This window comes from Aquarana catesbeiana, linkage group LG05 (genome assembly GCF_042186555.1).
Source record: "Aquarana catesbeiana isolate 2022-GZ linkage group LG05, ASM4218655v1, whole genome shotgun sequence".
NCBI lineage: Eukaryota > Metazoa > Chordata > Amphibia > Anura > Ranidae > Aquarana > Aquarana catesbeiana.
This window is the reverse complement of record NC_133328.1, coordinates 454,163,559-454,183,710: the sequence shown is the minus strand read 5'-3', so window position 1 is coordinate 454,183,710 and position 20,152 is coordinate 454,163,559. Positions and strand designations below refer to the sequence as shown.

General features: G+C 47.6%; 1 protein-coding gene across 2 annotated transcripts in view; it reads left to right on the top strand.

Moving 5' to 3' along the window:
- The window catches only part of PRELID3A (PRELI domain containing 3A), an 89,210-nt gene that overhangs the window by 53,677 nt on the left and 15,381 nt on the right, over positions 1-20,152 (top strand). The window lies entirely within an intron of this gene.

Sequence of the window (20,152 nt, the reverse complement as noted above, 5' to 3'; positions counted from 1 at the left end):
TGCAGCCTTGCCCCAGTGTCATTTGCAGACTTGTCAGTGTAGCCTTGCTCCAGTGTCATTGCTGCCTTGTCATTGCAGCCTTTCAGTTTAAGAATGGCGCCGCCGAGATACACAGGACATCTGGCTCTGTATCTTGGCGGCTTTCAGCCGCTTTCGGTGGCTTTCGAAATGGGCGGGGCCCCCTATTGGCTGGGACCCATGGGCTTGAGCACAGTCAAGCCCAATGGTAAGTCCGGCCCTGTTCCCAAGTATCTAATCTTAGACACTCTGGATAAAGGCAGTGTTGGGACCACTAGGGGGTGGGGGGAAAGATACCTATAGGGAGGATCTGGGATTTGTCCCAGTTTATGCGTTGCCATGAGTAACTTCCCATTTGTTCAATAATTCCTAGTGCAGCTTGTAGCGAAGGTCCCTGGTCTGCTAGATAGAGTATAGTGTCATCTGCATATAAGCCTGTTTTCTACTGTGTGGGTCCTGTAGCAAGCCCAGAATATCAGGTTCTGCTCTAATGGCAATTGCCAATGGTTCAGCAGCTAAGGCATATAGCAGGGGGGAGAGGCGGCAGCCCTGACGTGTACCCCTTTCATGTGGAAACTGATCTGAGAGCCATCCATTTACAAATATTCTCACTTTGGGCGTCTGATACAGGCATTGTACCCATTTTATAAAATGTGGACCAAATCCGTAGCTGTGAAGGCACTCCCAGAGATGTGGCCATTCTACTGAATCTAAGGCTTTGGCCTTATCTAGTGCCACCACCACCCTGGTACAGGAATTATCATGTTGTACCTGAATGTTCATGTATAATCTTCTAATGTTCATAGCAGTGTTCTTCCCTGGCATAAAGCCTGTTTGATCCGGGTGAATTAGTGTAAGTATAACTGTGTCTAGCTGGGAAGCCAGTATTTTAGCTAATATTTTAATATCCACCGGCAGTGGCGTAGCGTGGGGGGGTGCCGTGGCCCCGGGCGCAAAATTGGGGGGGCGCAGCATCCGGTGCCAGTGACACTCCGTCCAAATGCTATCTGTGTACGGACGTTGTCACTGGCTGTCCTTTGGCCACCAGGTTCCTGTTCAGGCATGGGCAGTGATTGCCCGGTGATTGGACGAACGGGGGTCACATGCGTTGGCAGGGCTGGATTGCTGCGGGTGTCCCGCCTCCACCTTGCTGTGTGAACCGCTGCAGTCTTCTCTTCCTCCACTCTGGACCGGATCTCCCCTTTCTCAATTGTAGCAGCCAGTCTGGCACTGGCGGTGCGGCGCCAGCTCTACCCCACATGCAATTAAATTACATCTCCAGGGAAATGGATCTTCCTGACCAAGTGAACTGTGGTATGTGAAACGGATGTACACTTCACATACACAGAGCATCACCCACTCCCCCACTTATCCTCAATGTCCCTCCCGTCCCCCCCCCCAATGTTCCTCCTGTCCCCCACTTATCCCCAATGTCCCCCCAACGTCCCTCCCCCAATGTCCCTCCTCTCCCCCAATGTCCCTCCTGTCCCCCACTTATCCCCAATGTCCCCCCTATGTCCCTCCTGTCCCCCACTTATCCCCAATGTCTCTCCTGTCCCCCCAATGTCCCTCCAGTCCCCTAAATGTCCCTCCTGTCCCCCCCTTATCCCCAATGTCCCCCCTGTCCCCCCCATGTCCCTCCTGTCCCCCACTTATCCCCAATGTCCCTCCTGTCCCCTCAATGTCCCTCCTGTCCCCCCATTTATCCTCAATGTTCTTCCTGTCCCTCCAATGTTCTTCCTGCCCCTCCAATGTTCTTCCTGCCCCCCCCCCACTTATCCCCAATGCCTCTCCTCTCCTCTCCTCTCACTTATCCCAAATGTTCCTCTTCTCCCCCCACTTATTCTCACTATCCCTCCTGTCCCCTCAATGTCCCTCATGTCACTCCCCTCCTCCCACTTATCCTCAATGTCCCTCCTGTCCTCCCACTTATCCTCAATGTCCCTCCAATGTTCCTCCTGTCCCCCAATGTCTCACCACTTATTCCCATTATCCCACTTATTCAAAATGTCCCTCCTCTCCCCCCACTTATCCCCAATGTCCCTCCTGTCCCACCACTTATCCCAAATGTCCCCCCCCTCTTCTCCCACTTATCCCAAATGTTCCCCCCTCTCCTCCCACGTATCCCAAAGGTTTCTCCTCTCCTCTCATGTATCCCCAATATCCCCCACTTATCCCAAGTAACCCCTCTCTCCCCACTTATCCCAAACATCCCCCGACTTAGCACCAATGCCCCACTTAGCACCAATGTTCCAACTCTCCCCCAAGTTAGAAATGAGCACATGTGCCCCCCCCCCCCCCCATTTAGCACCAATGCCCGATTAACTTAGCACCAATATCATTGCCTATACCCCCTCATTGCACTAATGCACCCTCTCCCCACCTAACAACATTGCACTCCTACTGTAAGCTGTAGCTGCACTTCGGTAGCAGCCCCTCTCTCTGATACTTTGTAGGTGGGGAAGAGAGGATTTGGGGGTGGGAGGAGATACTGTACTGAAGGGGAGTTGTAAATTGTTGTAAATTGTCCTGTGAGACATGCATTCCTAAGCCCTGCAATCTGTACATAGCACACTCCTGAACTCTGCAGTGCATTCTCTCTCTACGCAGTGCACTTCTGAACTCTACTCACTCTGCGTAGCGCACTCCTGAACGCTTTGCACTTTTGAACTCTTCACTCTGTATGTAGTGCACTCCTGAACCCTACACTCAGTACATAGGACAGTCCTGATCTTCGCACTCAGTGCGTAGTAGAATCTTAATCTTTTCTCTTTGTATTTAGCACACTCCTAATCTTTGCACACTATACGCAGTACACTCCTGAGCTCTTCACTCTGTATGAATTGCACTCTGAACTCTATACCTAGCGCTCTACTAAACTTTACACTCTGTACATAGGGTACTCCTGATTTTTGCACTTGGTACGTAGCATAATCTTGATCTTTGCACTTTGTATATGGCACACTCCTGATCTTTGTACTCTGTACGCAGTACACTCATGAACTCTGCACTCTGTACAGAATGCACAAGTAGTATTTAACAATGCTCCATTAAGACTCTCCCACTCTTAGGCGGTGGTGGTGTGGATAAGTTTCTGCACCTATTCTCTGAGAAAAAATGCCCTGCCTATAGGATGTCCGCAGTCTCTGAACATCTCCTGTAGTACGTCTGCAGTCTCTGACTATCTCCTGTAGTACATCTGCAGTCTCTGACCATCTCCTGTACTACGTCTGCAGTCTCTGACCGTCTCCTATAGTATGCATGCAGTTTCTGACTGTCTCCTGTAGTATGTCTAGCACTAAATAATATGCACAACTCTTACGTCTAGGTTATTATTGGCTGCCTGCTCTGCTGTATATAGGTGCTCCTCATTATTTACAACCTAGACCTCTGATTGGCTGCCCACAGCCTTTTATTATTGGCTGATACTGAGAAGATATCTCTTTAACTACTGTAGTCAAAGAGATATCTCAGATCTAACCAATAATAAAAGGCTGCAGGTGGCCAATCAGAGGTTTAGGCTATGAGTGGAGGAACCTGGGCCCCCATTCTTGAGTGCTAAAAGCCCACAGGTTAGGGGCGCAAATTACTTGCCTTGCCCCGGGTGCTGACAACCCACGCTACGCCACTGTCCACCGGTAATAGCAAGAAAGGTCGGTATGATTCAGGGCAGTGGGGGGTCTTTACCTGGTTTGGGAAGTACTACTATTTGGGCTTCCTGCATGAAGGGATTGTGTCTAGTTCAAATGTAGACTCTTAAGCTTGGGGATAAGTATGTCAGAGTAGATTGCGTAGAACTCTAATGGCAGTCCATCCAACCCCGGTGCTTTAGATTTGGCTAGTTGGGCAATCTCCTCAGTGATGTTATGTGTAGTAATAGATGCTCCTATTTGTTTCACTTGCTCATGATTGAGCCGGGGGAATTGTATGGTATTCAAGTAGTTTTGGGTGTCCCTTTGTGTATATGTACTTTGGGATTTATACAGATTGTCATAAAATTGTTGAAATTTAGCTGCAACCTGGGGTGGGGGGGGGGGGGTGTCTCATGGATCCGCTGTTTACAAAAAAAAAAAAAAAAAATTGGCCTTTTCAGTACATAGTTGTGTAACCATGCGGGTCTGGAGTTTAACTTTGTCAAGGTTTTCAGTAGTGGGATGAGAGTTATATGCTCTGGTTGTGGGGTTATAATGTCTACAACCATCAACTAAAGCAAATTCAATCTTAGTGCGACACAGCCTGGTCTGCAATGGTTCTCCAGTTCGGGTCTCTGTCTGTGTCGGGCAATCTAGCAAGGGAATCATTGTTGTGTTAAAGTCCCCCATCCATACCACTGGCACCGTTGGGTACTGTACTATATACGCTAGACCCTCCATAACCACTTCTGATCTATATGGGGGGGGGGGGGGATGTAACTGGCTAACAGTAGCAAGGGGGCACCCCCTATAACTTCATGCATAAACAGGTATCTGCCCTGCTGGTCCGACACCAACTCAAAGGGGGTAGACTTAGCAATCAGTACTGTAACCCCCCTGGATAGGTTTCTATGAGTGCTGTGGTAAGCCCAGCCTACCCAGGGGCGTTTCAAAGCGGCTTGTAAGTGACCTGTAATATGGGTTTCTACCAGTGCTATGACATCTGCCTTCTGCCCTTTTAGAAATGTTAGCACTGCAGTACATTTAATTTTATGTCGCATTCCCCATAAATTCCATGTTAAAAACTTAATTGCAGTCATGGTGTTTGTGGGTAAATGGTGTACGTATAAACCAGCAGAGCATCACCTATACAGTATAGATATTTCAGTTCCAACACATATCTAATCATATGGTTCACATCATATCCATGTGCTTTCTTTCTTCCCAATGCTCTGATCCGGGGATCAAGCATTTTCCATCCCTCCCAGCTCCTCGCCTCTCCAACTTGGTGGAAGCATACAGTACCCTTCAACCAAGGTTTGATCCGTCATCCAGCATATCAAGCTGACCAGAGGCACATCTCTTGTAACAGTTTTTCCAATAAGAACAGTGTAGAAAAATAGTGTTTTTGGTGAAGGGAGCGATTTTTCACTGTATAGCGCATGGTAAAGGCGCAAACTAAGTCAGATTCTCTCTGAATCTTCGTCTGTGCGAGACTCTCGCAGACAGGATACCGGGTCATTTTCAAGTGTATATGGTAGGGGTAATCAGCACCCCAGTATCTAAAGGGATTGCTGGACGCTCCATGTAGGGGGAAAAAAGAGGAGCCATCACCGTCTGTATGATCAGCGGCATAAGTCTCGGGTACAACATGATAACGTCTCATCCCCCCTCATGTGGTATATATTTTATTCCCTCGATCCCTTACAGGGCGCTGGGGATTAAGGAGTCAAAGTGCAGGGTGAGACCTCCCGTCAGTATTTATAGGCAGTCGTACTCACATGGATGTTTCAATCTGTCAAGTTACACTGCTGGGCGTCCACATTGGTCAAGCCATGTCGCAGCTGTCGCCGGATCTTTAAAAACTGTACTCTGCCATCTTCCTCCACTCTTAATCTGGCAGGAAACAGCATAGCATATTTGAGGTGTAACACCCGCAGTCGCCGTTTAGAAATCCTGGAACTGTGATCTTTTACGTTGTACCTCATTAGAGAAGTTGGGGAATACCGCCACATGCCTGAATATTTCCTTGCTCCCTGGTCAGTCTTAGGATTTTATCTCTCTCCTTGAAGTTAAGAAATTTGGCAATAAAAGTTTGGGGGGCTCCCACTGGTGGAGGTTTTTTGCCTGTATGCGGTGAGCTCTTTTCACTGCAAACATGACAGAGAAAGCCTCCCTGCCAAAGGATTTAATCAGGAGGGACTCCAAATACCCAGCTGGGTTGTTGCCTTCTATTTTCTCCGGGAGTCCAATGAACCGAGGTTGCAGCATCTCAGACGATTCTCCATATCGTCCTGGTGTGTATGGAGTTGGTGTATTTACTGCTGTAAATCATCTGTGACCCGATCTTTAACTTTAGACAGATCTTGGCATAATAGAGATATGTCTATTTTTACCTCGTCTATTTTTGCGGTGAGGGTCCCCTGGAGAGTAGCTGTGGCATCTAATACCTTAGCCGTGTCCGTGTGTTGTTGCTCCGCGGCAGAGCACGTCGGCAGCATCTTTGGCCTGCTGGTCTCTCTTGATGGCGTTATTTCGCTAGTTTATCCGCCGTCTTTGTAGTTCTTTTAGGTGGCGACATGTTCCCGACCTGCTCCTGGGTTCAATACACGTCGTGTCGGTGAGTATACAGGCTGGTTTGCATCCAGGATAGAAATTAGGATAGACGGCAAGAGAAGCTCACTCTATCTGCATCCTACTCCATCGCTCTCCAGGCCACGCCCCGTTTTATGGGGCATTTAACCTTTTCATCAGGTCCCACATTTTTCCTTTGTCCTTTCAGCTGGTCATACTTGGAACAGCTCCAGTGGTAACCCTTGTACGTAGCGGTCGTATATGATGTCTAGATCAGCTTTTCTCAACCTTTTTCCAGTTGGGGCACCCTTGAAAAGTATTTCAGTCTTGAGGCACCCCAGTCCAAGGCTTGGTTCACATAACTGTATGTCGCGGAACACACGCAAAATCGCACTCATTCCTGACACACAGTCAAATGCTCTGCTCTTTAGGGGTGCCATTAATTCTTAATGGTACCCCACACATTGGAAAATGTGGGGTGCTTTAGGTGCAGTGCAATTTAAAAAAAAAAAGGTCGGGATTACTTTTCCTGTATTTTTGTGGGTAGGGAAGCAGCCACACAGATGTGAACCAAGGGCTTATTCACATGTCAGGTTGGAGGGGCGGTAAAACCACATGGTTGAGCTGTTTTTACCACCCCCAACTTCTCCGTCTTTAGCTGCAGAGGCAGCAGCTGGGGGTGTACACATGCTGTGGCTGCAGCTGGAGGTATACCGCCGGTGAATGGGGCTGCACTGCAATTACCCCGCAACTGTGTGCATTGCACAGTTGTAGTGTAGTGATGCTGTATTTATGGGCTTAAAACAGGTGGTGAGGAGGCAACATAATGCCTCTTTACCGCCTGTCAAATGCCTCTGAAAAGCGATCTGTGCATGGATTGCTTTTCACCAGAGCAGCAGTCCTTGCTGCTATCACAAACAAGCCCTACAAAAGCAGTTCTGATGGTACAGGAATTGGAGGGGGGGGGGGGGGTCAGGATTAAAAGTAACATACACACACACACACATATAGGGATGAGCGAATGGTTCGGCCTGAGCATAAGTTCGGGCTGAACTTTAGCTGTTCGGACGTTCGACGAACAGCTGAAGAAACGGGTAGTTCGACCGTTTGTGTCCCCCCCCCCCCCGAACCGACCACAATGCATTGCGGTGCTGAACAGTGCATTGCAAGCCCTGATTGGCTGAAGCATTGAAAGCTTCAGCCAATCAGGACACAGAGCACTGTCAGAGTCATGATTAGACACGGTCATCATGACTTTATCCAATCATGGCTCATTGCCGCCCCACAGTATAAGAGTATTCTTTCAATGGCAGCCATTTTCAGTGTGATTTTGGCGTGGAGAGAGATAGAACAGGGCTCTGTTCAGTGCTATCAGTTAGTGTGCTATACTGTGCTATTTTGCTTCAATTGCCAGTGTGGAATATTAATTTAGTGTCAGTCTAGGGATAGTGTGAGTGTAGCGAGGAGGACCATCCTTCAGCTTTGCATAGTGTGCAGCTAGAGTAGGGAAAGCTCAGGTAGTTTCTGTGTAGTGTAGTGAGACCGTGTCATTCATACATACAGTGGCGGAACTACCGCCATAGCGACCCACGCAGGCACTATGGGGCCCGCAGCTGAGTGGGGCCTGGTCCTAGTTGCCAATAGAATTCCTTTTTTCCTGATTTTTCGCTGTCCGCCACCGCCGCTAGAGGTCCGCGGAGATAATGCCTCCGTCGGCCGCCATTTTCCAGAAGACCAGACGAGTTAAAAACAAGAAGCGGAGCTTGCCGAGAGGCAACAATAGAAATAGAGCTGCGGCGCCGCCCACAGTCTGTCTGTCATCTGTGACCTGTTGTGGAAAGGGGTGGGAGTGGGCGGTGCCGCATGTAAGGAGGCACTCCGCTGGGGACACCCGAGATGTAAGGAGGCACTACGCTCGGGACACCCGAGATGTAAGGAGGCACTCCGCTGGGGACACCCGAGATGTAAGGAGGCACTCCGCTGGGGACACCCGAGATGTAAGGAGGCACTCCGCTGGGGACACCCGAGATGTAAGGAGGCACTCCGCTGGGGACACCCGAGATGTAAGGAGGCACTCCGCTGGGGACACCCGAGAAGTAAGGAGGCACTCCGCTGGGGACACCCGAGAAGTAAGGAGGCACTCTGCTGGGGACAACTGAGATGTAAGGAGGCACTCCAATGAGGACACCTGAGATGTAAGGAGGCACTCCGCTCCACTCCGAGGAATGTAAGTTTACTGTTAAGCCTCCCGGGCCCCACGAGTCGCCGTGTCCTGACACAGGCAGCCGCATACAGCAGGAGGCAGGAGCAGAGAGGGCGGGGTAGAGCGCTCGTGCGTGCCTGTGAAGGGAGGCAGGCTCTGGAGTCTGGACAGGAGGTAGGAAGGGAGTGGGAGACAGACTGTCATCTGTTTTGCACAGTGCCTGGAAAAGCACCTTGTCCCCGTGCAGATGGGGACAAGGGCCTCTTCCCCACAAGCCCTGGGGCGTTAGTTGTGGGGGTGCAAAATTTGAAAAAAAACTTTAACTTTACTTACACTATAATGTACTAAATGTAACCTGTAGATTTTATTGGCAAATTTTCGTTTTGTTGTTGGAAATTAATATAAGCTGTTGCCTGGGTACTGTGCCACATGAGTGTGGTAATCTGTTGTTCAATGGCATTAGTTCATTTTTTTGTGGGGGGAGCCGTTTGCAGGGGGGGGGCCCATACAACATTTTTCTATGGGGCCCTGTAATTTCTAGTTATGCCCCTGCTTACATACATTATTGTGGAGTAGGGACAGCTCATATAGTTTCAGTGTAGTGTAGTGAGACCGCGTCAGTAATCTTGACATTAGCGTATAGCTAGATTAGGGACAGTTCAGATAGCTTCAGTGTAGTTGAACTTTTTGAACATTTGATTGCGTTACTGCCAGTTTAACGCCATAAAGTTCTATGCGTGCCTTACTGCCAGTTTAACGCCATAAAGTTCTATGTGCGTTACTGCCAGTTTAACGCCATATAGTTTTGTGCATTACTGCCAATTTAACGCCATTTACTTCTGTGTGCATTACTGCCAGTTTAACGCCATATAGTTTTGCGTGCGTTACTGCCAGTTTGACGCCATATAGTTCTCTGCGTCACTGTATGTTGGGCGCATTATATTGCAGTATATTATAGTGTATCTGAGGAGTGTGTCTGTGTAGCTTTAGTACTCAAATTAAAGTGCCCCAAACACCTCTTTACATTTAAGTGCATCTACGTACAGATTTCAGCTTCTTCTTTACATTTGCTTATAAGCACCGCCCCCCTCCATCCCAATAATGTCTGGGAGGAGAACAAGGAGAGGCAGATGTTCCCTTTGGCACTGTAAGAGGGCCAGCAACAAATGCGTCTACAGGCAAAGGTGGACATGATGGTTACTCCTCAGGCAGGGCATAATTTCCTCTGTTTAGTGAGTTTGCCCATGCTATCCAGCCACAGCATGCAGAGGAGGAGGTGGACTGGCTTACTAAACCTTCCTCATCCTCTGTCACGCAAGCAGAGACAAGTGTGCAGTCCCCTGCAGTTGCCAGATTGGACAAACCTGCCTCCTTGTCCACATCTATTCCTGCCATAGCCCCAACATCAGCCATTGAGGAGTCAGCTGAGTTATTTGACCACAGCGTCAGCCACTTGCACCTTGATGATGCTCAGTCATTACTGGATTCAGATGTTGGTTCTGAGGTTGAGGATGACAGGAACATGAGCCTAGAGAGAGGGGGGGACACTGGAAGACAAACTGGCATTCATGTTCCCCAAGCCACAGCGTATTGCCAAGTTGTCTCCAGTGGTAATGAAGGAGATGATGATGATGATGATGTTGTCACTGATGTAACTTGGGTGCCAGATAGAGCAGAGGAGGAAACTGAAGGTGAGGCGGCACAACCCCAAGGGGGCCTACATCAAGAAAGAGTAGAGAGCAGCCACCCTATTCCATCACATTCTACAGCTGTTATCTCCCGGCCCACTCCCCAAAGCTCAGCTGTCTGGGCACATCTGCAGCAGATCGCACTGTTGCTATCTGCAAACTGCGTCTGAGGCACATCAAACGTGGCAAAAACGCCAACCATTTGGGTATCACATGCCTAACAAGGCATTTAACGTCCAAGCACTCAGCCCGTTGGCAAGAGCACCTTAAAAGCCACACAAAAGGAACACAAATCTGTCCCTTCTCCTCCTTACCCACTTCAGTCTGCCCCTGTTATACCAAGTCATTACCTCTCAGGAGCCTCCACTGACAGGGATGATGGTATAGCACAGGGTATCCCAGGTCCTAGCAGCATGCCACCAGCTGCAGACTGTAGCCGGCAAATGTCTCTGCCCCATCTGCTGCAGCGGGGAAAAAAAAAAATACAGTCCCTGCCACCCACATGCCCAGCGTCTAAATGCAAGCTTGTCAAAGCTGTTGGCTTAACAACTTCTGCCTTTCAGCCTGTTGGATTCCGCCCCCTTCTGTGAATTCGCACAATGTGCTGTACCACAATGGCAGGTTCCTAGTCACTACTACTTTTCACGTAAGGCTGTTCCATCTCTCTACCATCACATGGAAGGGAATGTTCTGGCATGGTTGGGCAAGGCAGTCAGCCGTAAAAATCTACCTTACTGCTGACACGTGGTCCAGCAAGCATGGGCAGGGACGATATATTTAGTTCACAACACACTGGGTAACGCTGCTTGCAACTCAAAAGGATGCAGGACAGGTCTCAGTACTGCAGCTTGTTGTGCCCCCACGTCTCCATACAGCTGGTGGTGATGATGCCAGACCTGAGAACACTACCCCTTCCTCCATGCCCTCCTCTGCAGAATTATCCTATGAACATCAGGTACCCCCTAAGCATTCAAAGGGCTATTCCATGAGTCAGGCTAAAAGGTGTCATGCAGTGCTTCAGCTGGTGTGTTTAGGGCACAGGAACCACACTGGAGCAGAGACTCTTGCAGCTCTGCAGGGACAGGCCCAGAGGTGGTTCACACCACGCCAGCTGGAGCCAGGAATGGTGGTGTCAATTAATGGCTCAAACCTCCTGTCAGCCCTTAGACAGGGAAAGTTGACACGTGCCATGACTGGCACATGTCCTCAATTTGGTGGTGCAGAGTTTCCCAAGTACGTACCCAGGGTTGCAAGATGTACTAAAACAGGCCAGAAGAGTCTGTAGCAATTTCAGGCGGTCATACACAGCCAGTGCTTGGTTGGCCGAAATTCAGCGGGAATTCCACCTACCCATAAACCGCCTGATTTGTGACATGCCCACCAGGTAGAACTCGACTTTGGCAATGCTGCAGCGGCTATACATGCAGCAGAGGGCCGTCAACAAGTATCTGTGCCAGTACGGCGCGACGACGGGCTCAGGCCACCTCAGCTTTTTTTCCCCCACGCTAATGGCTGATCATTAAGGATGCATGCACTGTATTGTCACCATTTGAGGAGGCCACAAGGATGGTGAGCAGTGACAGTGCATGCATCAGTGACACAATCCCTGTTGTGTTCCTGCTGGAACAGATTCTGTGTGGCATTATGGACAGGGCACTGGAGGCAGAGCAGCAGGAGGAGGACTTCCTTTCAAGGCCCACTTTATCCAGACACCATCATTCCTATGTCACAGAACACTAAGGAGGAGAGAGGGGAGGAGGAGGATTCTGGCACTTTCATAATCTTAAAGAAGAGGAAGACATGCGTTAATTCATAAGCGATGGCATTCCAACCCCGGGACCCTTGGGAGTAGTACATGGCTGGGAGGAGGAAGTTCCAGATGCTGTTATCCTGAGTGACTCTGAGGAGTCTGCTTCTCAAGCCTCAACAAATTTGAGGCGCATGGGCAACCTCATGCTTCAAATGATGATTACTGGTTGGCAACCCTCCTTGGCCACCGTTATAATCTGAAGGTCTCAGAACTCATCCCGTCCCCACAGAGAGTGCAGAAGATAAAATCTCGAAGACACGTTAAAGAGGATTTTATTGAAAGTTTTTCCTGACTCCAGTAGGTTACAGTGTGGTGGAAAACATCGTTTTGAGTCTTCTGTTGGTCAAGAGAGGAGTGTTGGAGAAGGTGTCCACCTAAGTGAGGCATTTTGAAATTTTTTTTTAGTCCTCGCTGCCCAGGGCTGTCAGCTTCCACATCCCATCGGCAGCGTCTGCATCACATGGTGGACGATTACCTTGGGGCAAAAACAGAGATGGAGAGCTTTCCAGCTGACGATTCACTGACTTACTGGGTCATGAGAATAGACCACTGGCCAGTATGCTATTGAGTTATTGGGCTGCCCTGCATCCAGCGTGCTTTCAGAAGGGGCATTCAGTGCTGCAGGAGGTTTCGTTACTGATCATAGAACGCGTCCATCCACAGACTCCATGGACCGTTTGACTTTTATAAAAATGAATCAGTCCTGGTATTACCAGTTATGAAGCCCCTGATGCCGATGTCACTGATTAAGTCTTTTTGGAATGTGGAATCTCTGCAGGACTTTGAGGCTGCCTAGTTTGAGGGTGTTCAATCATTTCATCTGGAAGAATGTTTTTGGTATAGATTTCATGGGCACAATTACCACCCAAAGACCAATTTTTCTGCACCTGTTCAACAGGTGCATATCATTGCAATTTTTACACACCAAGGCCAATTCTTGCTTTCATCAAGAGTACATCTATAGGGTTACGGTGGAAAGGCGCCACGACACCCAAAGACCAATTTTTACACACCCGTCACTTCTATCCAAAGTCAAAGTGGCACCAGAATGTATCCAAAAAATCTCTACCCTTGTTCCGAGTGCACTACATTGTGGCCTCATCATTCACACTGGCTTCCCAGCTGTTGCTGAGCAAAATAAAGGCAGCTTGCAGGAAAAACTTCATTTTTTTTTGGCTTTATAAATGCAATTATTGCTGCAGCAGATTCTAGACATGGTACAGATCTGACACTTTACAGGTAGACTAAGGGGACACCCCCCACCCCCACCCCCCCAGGCACTACATTGGAAGGAATTTTTTATTTTTATGCTTTCACTTTAAAAAAAAAAAAAAAAAAATCACTGCTCATTTAAAAATGAAGTTTTCTACAAACTTTTTTTTATTGATACATGTCCTCCAGGGCAGGACCCGGACCCCTATAACCATTGTATGCCCAATTACTTGCATATAAGCCTTCAAAATGGGCACTTTTGGTTTTTGATGTTCAGGTCCCATTGACTTTAATGGGGTTCGTTATTCAGGTCCGAATTTTCGTGGTGTTCGGAAGTTCTGGTGCGAACTGAACAGGGGTCTATTCGGCCCGTCCCTACATACATACAGACATACGCATACACACACACACGAACAGACACGCAATACAGACACATGCACACACACAGACACACGCATACACACGCACACACAGGCAGACACTCACTCACATCATGCACACACGTATAAAATCCTTTTAAAACTTATCTAGCTTCTAGCACAGTACCTTTCCAGTTTCCTCATTCAGGCAGGTACTGCACTGTAGGGGGAAGCAGAGAGCACAGCACACTCCCCTGCACTTTACTTTCACTTTTGAGGCCGATGGAGCTTCTCACTGTGCCGATGTACAGTTCGGCTGGGAGTCGGGAGATCGGGCTCATCTGACAGCCCTTCTCTCCCCTGATCGCGTGGCACACCTGAGAACCTCTTACTGCACACTGGTTGAGAAAGGCTGGTCCAAATCATATATGATATATATATTTCGGTGCTGGTAAGCATATGATCATTATCACCATGTATAACAACAATGGATTTGGGAACTAGCATAGGTTATTCATATGCCTAAGCAGCACAACATGAAAGCAACATTATTTATTTGGTATATCGGTTATGTTATTGTCTTTCAAGTCAGGAAAATATAAAGTTTAGGTTTATATTTTGCATTATAGAGCAATACAGAAGCACTTTAAAACACAGCAGTGCAGAGACCAAGGAACCAATGTGAGTTTTGTGATTAACATGAATATGAGTTTATGTCGGAACAGTTTGTGGCTATGCCTAAAAGCACCATAGAGTGTGTTACCTGTCTGCAAGACCAAAGGACAAAATGTATAGAAAATTCTGAATGGTTTAAATAAATGTCTTTTAATAAGTACAATCTAGATCAGGAAAATCTTCTACACATCATTTGGTAAGGTTGACATTTAAAAAACCACATAACTAGAGTAGAGTAATTACCAAGTTTGTACGTATGGCCTGATAAAGGAGGAAACGTGCTCCGAACGCAAAGCCACCTCCTCTCACTCAGCACCCGGAAGTGACGTCATCTCTGATCGCCCTGTGTTCCCTGCTGTTCTCATAGACTGCAAATGCTGGAATCCACCTGCATGAGCTGTCAGCTGCACTTCAGAGACACGGACATTTAAGAGAAAACCACCCCCGTATTTTGGCTATGGCATGGTTGTTAACTGGTTAAAGCCCAACTCGGGGGGGAAAAAAAAGTCTTCCCATGCAGTGGGGCTGTGCCTGCATTGCATGAGTTAACTTAGTTTTGTATAGGGGCAACCAGAAAGCTTATACTCACCAAATCCTCCACTCCAATGGCAAACGGCACTTCCCCACAACCAAGTGGTTGGCTATTCTGGATGTCCTCATGTCAAGAGTAGGTTTATGGGCTGATGACATCAGGAACAGTCCACCGCACAAGGCCACGGGGGGCAGGAGCTGCAGGACCTGTCTAGTGTGGGGAGGATCTGAGGATTAGGCAAGTATATTATTATTATAATACAGGATTTATATAGCGCTGACAGTTTACGCAGCGCTTTACAACATTAGGGCAGACAGTACAAGTACAATACAATTCAACACAGTAGGAATCAGAGGGCCCTGCTCGTTAGAGCTTACAATCGCCCTTCTCCAATTTCCTAGACAAAAACAAACAGTTGATCCTTGCAGTACGGGCACTTTTTTTTTTGTCCAGAGCTGGATTTTAAAAATTCCCCTTCATTTTGTAATAATGCAGAAAGTAGTTCTGACATCATGTCAGCAAAACTCTGCATCAAGGACCACTCAGTCTAGGGAAGAGCAAAGAAGCCGAGCAGGTGATTCATGAATTTAAATGGGCTGCCTAATACACCAAACAGGGTGTATGAAACATTTTTTGTAATACAGTGCACCACAAAGTGCAGTAATGCATTACCGGACGTTGTTGTGGGCCGCAATAAAGGTGCACTGGCAAAATTATTAAAAATGAATAGCACTGCAAGTCCAACATGCATAACAAATGCTTTTGCATGTTTTGATAACATGTTTAATATTGAAAGCATTGCAACAGTGTGACCTCAGCCTTTAAACTATAAAGACAATTTTAGTTTGCTATAAGCGACTACCAAATGTATGGTCAAGTTTGAAAAACAATTGGGTTGCTGGACAGTCACTAATGTGAGAGCAGTAAAAGTGTCACTTCATACAAACCTTTGGGTACATACTAGAGAATTGAATCGCAATACTTGAAAACTTTTTTTTTTTACCTGAGAAATCCTGGCAGAGGATCTGGAAACCTGGATTTTCAGCACCATTAACCTGACAAAATCATTACAAGACGGCTTCTTGATATTTATTAAATTCAACATTCAGTACAGTACTTCTCTCTACCAGTCTAAATGCTTTTGTGACTAGGGATACATGAAGCCAACAGAGACAGATTCAGGTACCTGTTGTATTTAAAATACATTGATTTTTGAATAAAAAGAAAAATAGGTACAAAGCTGAGCTAAATGGTATTTTATATTTGCCTAGAAAACAGTGTTTAACCACTTCAATACCAGGCACTTAGACACCTTCCTGCCCAAGCCAATTTTCAGATTTCAGCCCTGTCGCAATTTGAATGACAATTGCGTGGTTATACAACATTGTACCCAAACAAATTTTTTATCATTTTGTTCCCACAAATAAAGCTTTCTTTTGGTGTTAGTTGATCACCTCTGTGATTTTTAATTTTTGTGCAACAAATTAAAAAAAGACCGAAAATTTTGAAAAAAAACAAGTTTTTCTTTGTTTCTGTTAAAAATTTTTGTAAATAAGTACGTTTTCTTCTTCAATGAAGGGCACTGATATGGCTGCTCTGATGGGCACTGATGAGTGGCACTGATAAGGTGGCACTGATAGACACTAATAGGTGGCACTGGTATGCGGCAATGATGGGCACTTATGGGTGGCACTGATGGGTGGCACGGATGGGCACTGATGGGTGGCATTGCTGGGCATCACTGCTTAATAATGGTGCCAGTCAGTGCCCATTTGTGGGCACCGATTGGCACAGATTGGGCACATGTGGATGGCCATGGGGTACATACCTGGCCATCCACATGTTGCCCGCTTCCCTGGTGGTCCTGGCGGCTTCCCTGGTGATCTAGTGCGGGCATCCGAGGGGGGGCTGCGCTGATAAACAATCAGCGCAGACCCCCCCTGTCAGGAGAGCTGCCGATCGTCTCTCCTCTACTCGCGTCTGTTAGACGCGAGTGAGGAAAAGCCGATCACCGGCTTTTCCTATTGACATTGTGATCAGCCATGATTGGACACAGCTAATCACGTGGTAAAGAGCCTCCGCCGGAGGCTCTTTACCAAGATCGGTGGAGCGGTGTGTCAGACCGATCACGGACGCGCGGCAGCTGTTATCCTGAAGGACGTCATATGACGCTCAGTCAGGATAACTGAACCACCGCCCGGCCATCAATCTGCTATAGGCCGAGCGGGAAGTGGTTAAAAAAAAACAAAAATAAAAAACACAAGCATATCATACTTACCTCCACTGTGCAGCTCGTTTTGCACAGAGTGGCCCCGAACATGCTCTTCTGGGGTCCCTCGGTGGCTCTTGCGGCTCCTCCCCACATCTGATAACACCCTGGGAGAAGCGCTCTCCTGGGGGGTTACCTTGCTGGTGAACTCCAGAGTCCAGCATTTGGCATCCATAGACGCCGAATGCAGGACTCAGCCCCACATCATTGGATCTGATTGACAACAGCGGGAGCCAATGGCTGCGCTGCTATCAATCTATCCAATCAACAGCTGAGAACCCTGGGCAGAGAGAGCGCGTGTCCCCATGGGACAAGTTTGAGGATTCAGGTAGTTAAAACAGGGGGGCTGGGGGGCCGGTGACTGCAAGGTGTTTTTTCACCTTAATGCATAGGATGCTTTAAGGTGAAAAAACACGAACCTTTACAATCCCTTTAAATAGAAACTATTTAACAACTTTGTGGCCACAATGCGACTTAAGTCGAAATGTAAAAGGCCCCTTGCCATGAGAATGCTATATAACCTCACAGCAGAGAACTTAGAATGAGCAACTGTGTGTGTTCCTAGTTCCCAGACATGCTGTTAAACAGAAAAATCAGTCACAGAGTTATCATCACTTTAATTGATGTGTACGAAACACTGCTAACGCAAACAATTAGAAAAAACAGACTGTATACAAACATATAGGAACACTGGCCTTTTAAGCTTTAAAAACTGTGGTCATCAATGGGGTAAAAGAAAACCTGTCCTGTACCAAGAGAATACAGAGGCTATAACTGCTGATCTCCTGTTCAGTAAATGACAGCTACCAGGTTGTAATGTTGATTGATTCAATGGTTTCAGTATTTTCTGAAGAACAAACCTGAAAAACAAAAATACATGCAGATCCACAATTCTGACTCTGTCACTAACTCAAAAAGTAATGATGCCAGAAGAAAGTGTCAGGGAACTAGCACTTTTTAGAAGGAAGAATTACTAGAGTCAAAACCTTTTTTTCTTAACTAGTAGATTTTTGTTGTGCAGCACTGATGTTTGAATCCCCCTACTCGGCTACTAAATTCTGACAGCCAGCAGCAGCTATCAGAATACCTGGACAGTGGCTGCATCTGATTTGTGCTTGGTTTTTTTGATTTTTCAAGGTCAACACTTCCTGTAAGGACACTGGGACAGGAAGGGAAAATGTTCTCAACGGGACTACAATAAAATGCTGACAAACTTTTATGTCCTTCCATAGTCTATCCAAAACAGTAAAACGTTAGCTGGAGTTCCACTTTTATGGCAATCTCATGGTAGAAGAAAAGCATACTATAAAAAACTTAGTCAAAAATATTTTTTGGAAAACCTAATAAAAAAAGGATTTTTTTATTTAAAAAAATTGCATAATCAAATATCCATTCATATGTTCTAAATGTGCTAATTGCTTGATTGACACAAAAAGGGCCTAATCTGGCTATATGCACTGATCACAATTTGTCCAGTTTAGCAGGGACTGGCTGAGTTTCAATCTATGTAAGGCTGTCCCTGCTTGACAGAAGTCGACCGGTTGATCAATTTCTGTCGAAGGGACAAGTTGGAAAATCTTTAGAAACCAGAGGCTGCAGCTGCTGATCGGAATAATGCATAGGCATGTGCAGCCTAGTGCATTAGGGTGTGCGCCCCAAAGCTCAAACACACATGCCTTTCCCTGCAGCCCCAGCTGCACGGGGCAGTGAATGAATAGGAAGTGCTCTGTGTCGAGTGACTTCTTGTTCATTCACAAACTGAAGCATAGTAAACATAGTTTATTATTTTTCAGTTACAAATGGACACAGTGAGCGAGTGTGTTCACCGTGTTCATTTAGAAAAGGAAGAGGCCAGTAAATTACATATTTACTAGCACCTTCCCCCGCTCTCCATCCTGAAACATCCTCCACAGCAGCCGGGGAGGAGAGGAGAGGAGGGAAGCCAGCAGCATTGCAGGAGAAACACGAGGGGAAGCCCAGGCAGTAGTGGGAATCGGCACCACACATAGGGATTAGGTGCACACGTTATGCACGCCTATGGTGTAATGTGACGGCTGCGAGTGATCTGTCAGCATACAATGTTTCAGCATTGGGGAATCCTCCATCCACCCAGGGGCAGATCCGGGGGGGGGGGGGCAACGGGGCAATTGCCCCCCGAGAAATTAGTGAGGGGCAGGCCAGTCAGCGGGCTGGCGGGTGAGTGGGCAGACCATTCAGCGGGCCGGCAGGTGAACAGTTGGCAGGTGAGCGGGGGGGGGGGGCAGGCCAGTCAGTGGGTCGGCGGGTGGGGAAGCAGGGAGATGACACCGCCCGCCCTGCATCACCGCAGTTCCGTCCTCACATTACATCATCTCTCTGCTGCCTGCCCTCACTCTGGGACACAGCAAGTGGCGATTTGCACCTTGTAGCAGGCAAGTGACACAGCAAGTGACAATCCGCACCTTGCAGCAGGCAAGTGACACAGCAAGTGACATTCCGCACCTTGCAGTTGGCAAGTGACAATCCGCAATGTGTGGCAGGTGACGTGGCAGGTGACATGGCAAGTGACAATCCACAACTTCTGGCAGGTGACGTGGCAAGTGACAATCTGCATCTGGTGACAGGAGACGTGGCAAGTGACAATCCACATCTGGTGGCAGGTGACATGGCAAGTGACACACTCGGGGCTCCCACTGATTCTGCATTATGGAGAGTTGAACTACTTCATTTTATATAACAATGTAATAATTGAAATAATGCGCTTCAATCACTCTGACAACATATCAACCATGGTACCGTGATGATTGAAGCGCCAACACCAGCCATTGCCCCGATAAGTTGCCCGCAAAAAAAAGTATTTTCTAGCAAGGCCCCTCCCGAGACTAGACTCTGGATCCGCCCCTGCATCTACAACGCTTGCGCCTTCTGGCTGAAGAAAAGATGAACAATGTATGGCCAAGATAAAGTGATTGTAAGTCTCTTTTTTTTTTTAATGAAAAGAACAAACATTGTTATACTTACCTACTCTGTGAAATAGTTTTGCACATAGCAGCCCAGATCCTCTTCTTCTCGGGCCCCTCTTTGGTGCTCCTGGCCCCTCCCTCCTGTTGAGTGATCCCACAGCAAGCAGCTTGCTATGGGGGGCACCCGAGCCGAGGCTCCGTGCGTGTGTTCAGACACGGAGCCGTGGTTTGGCTCACC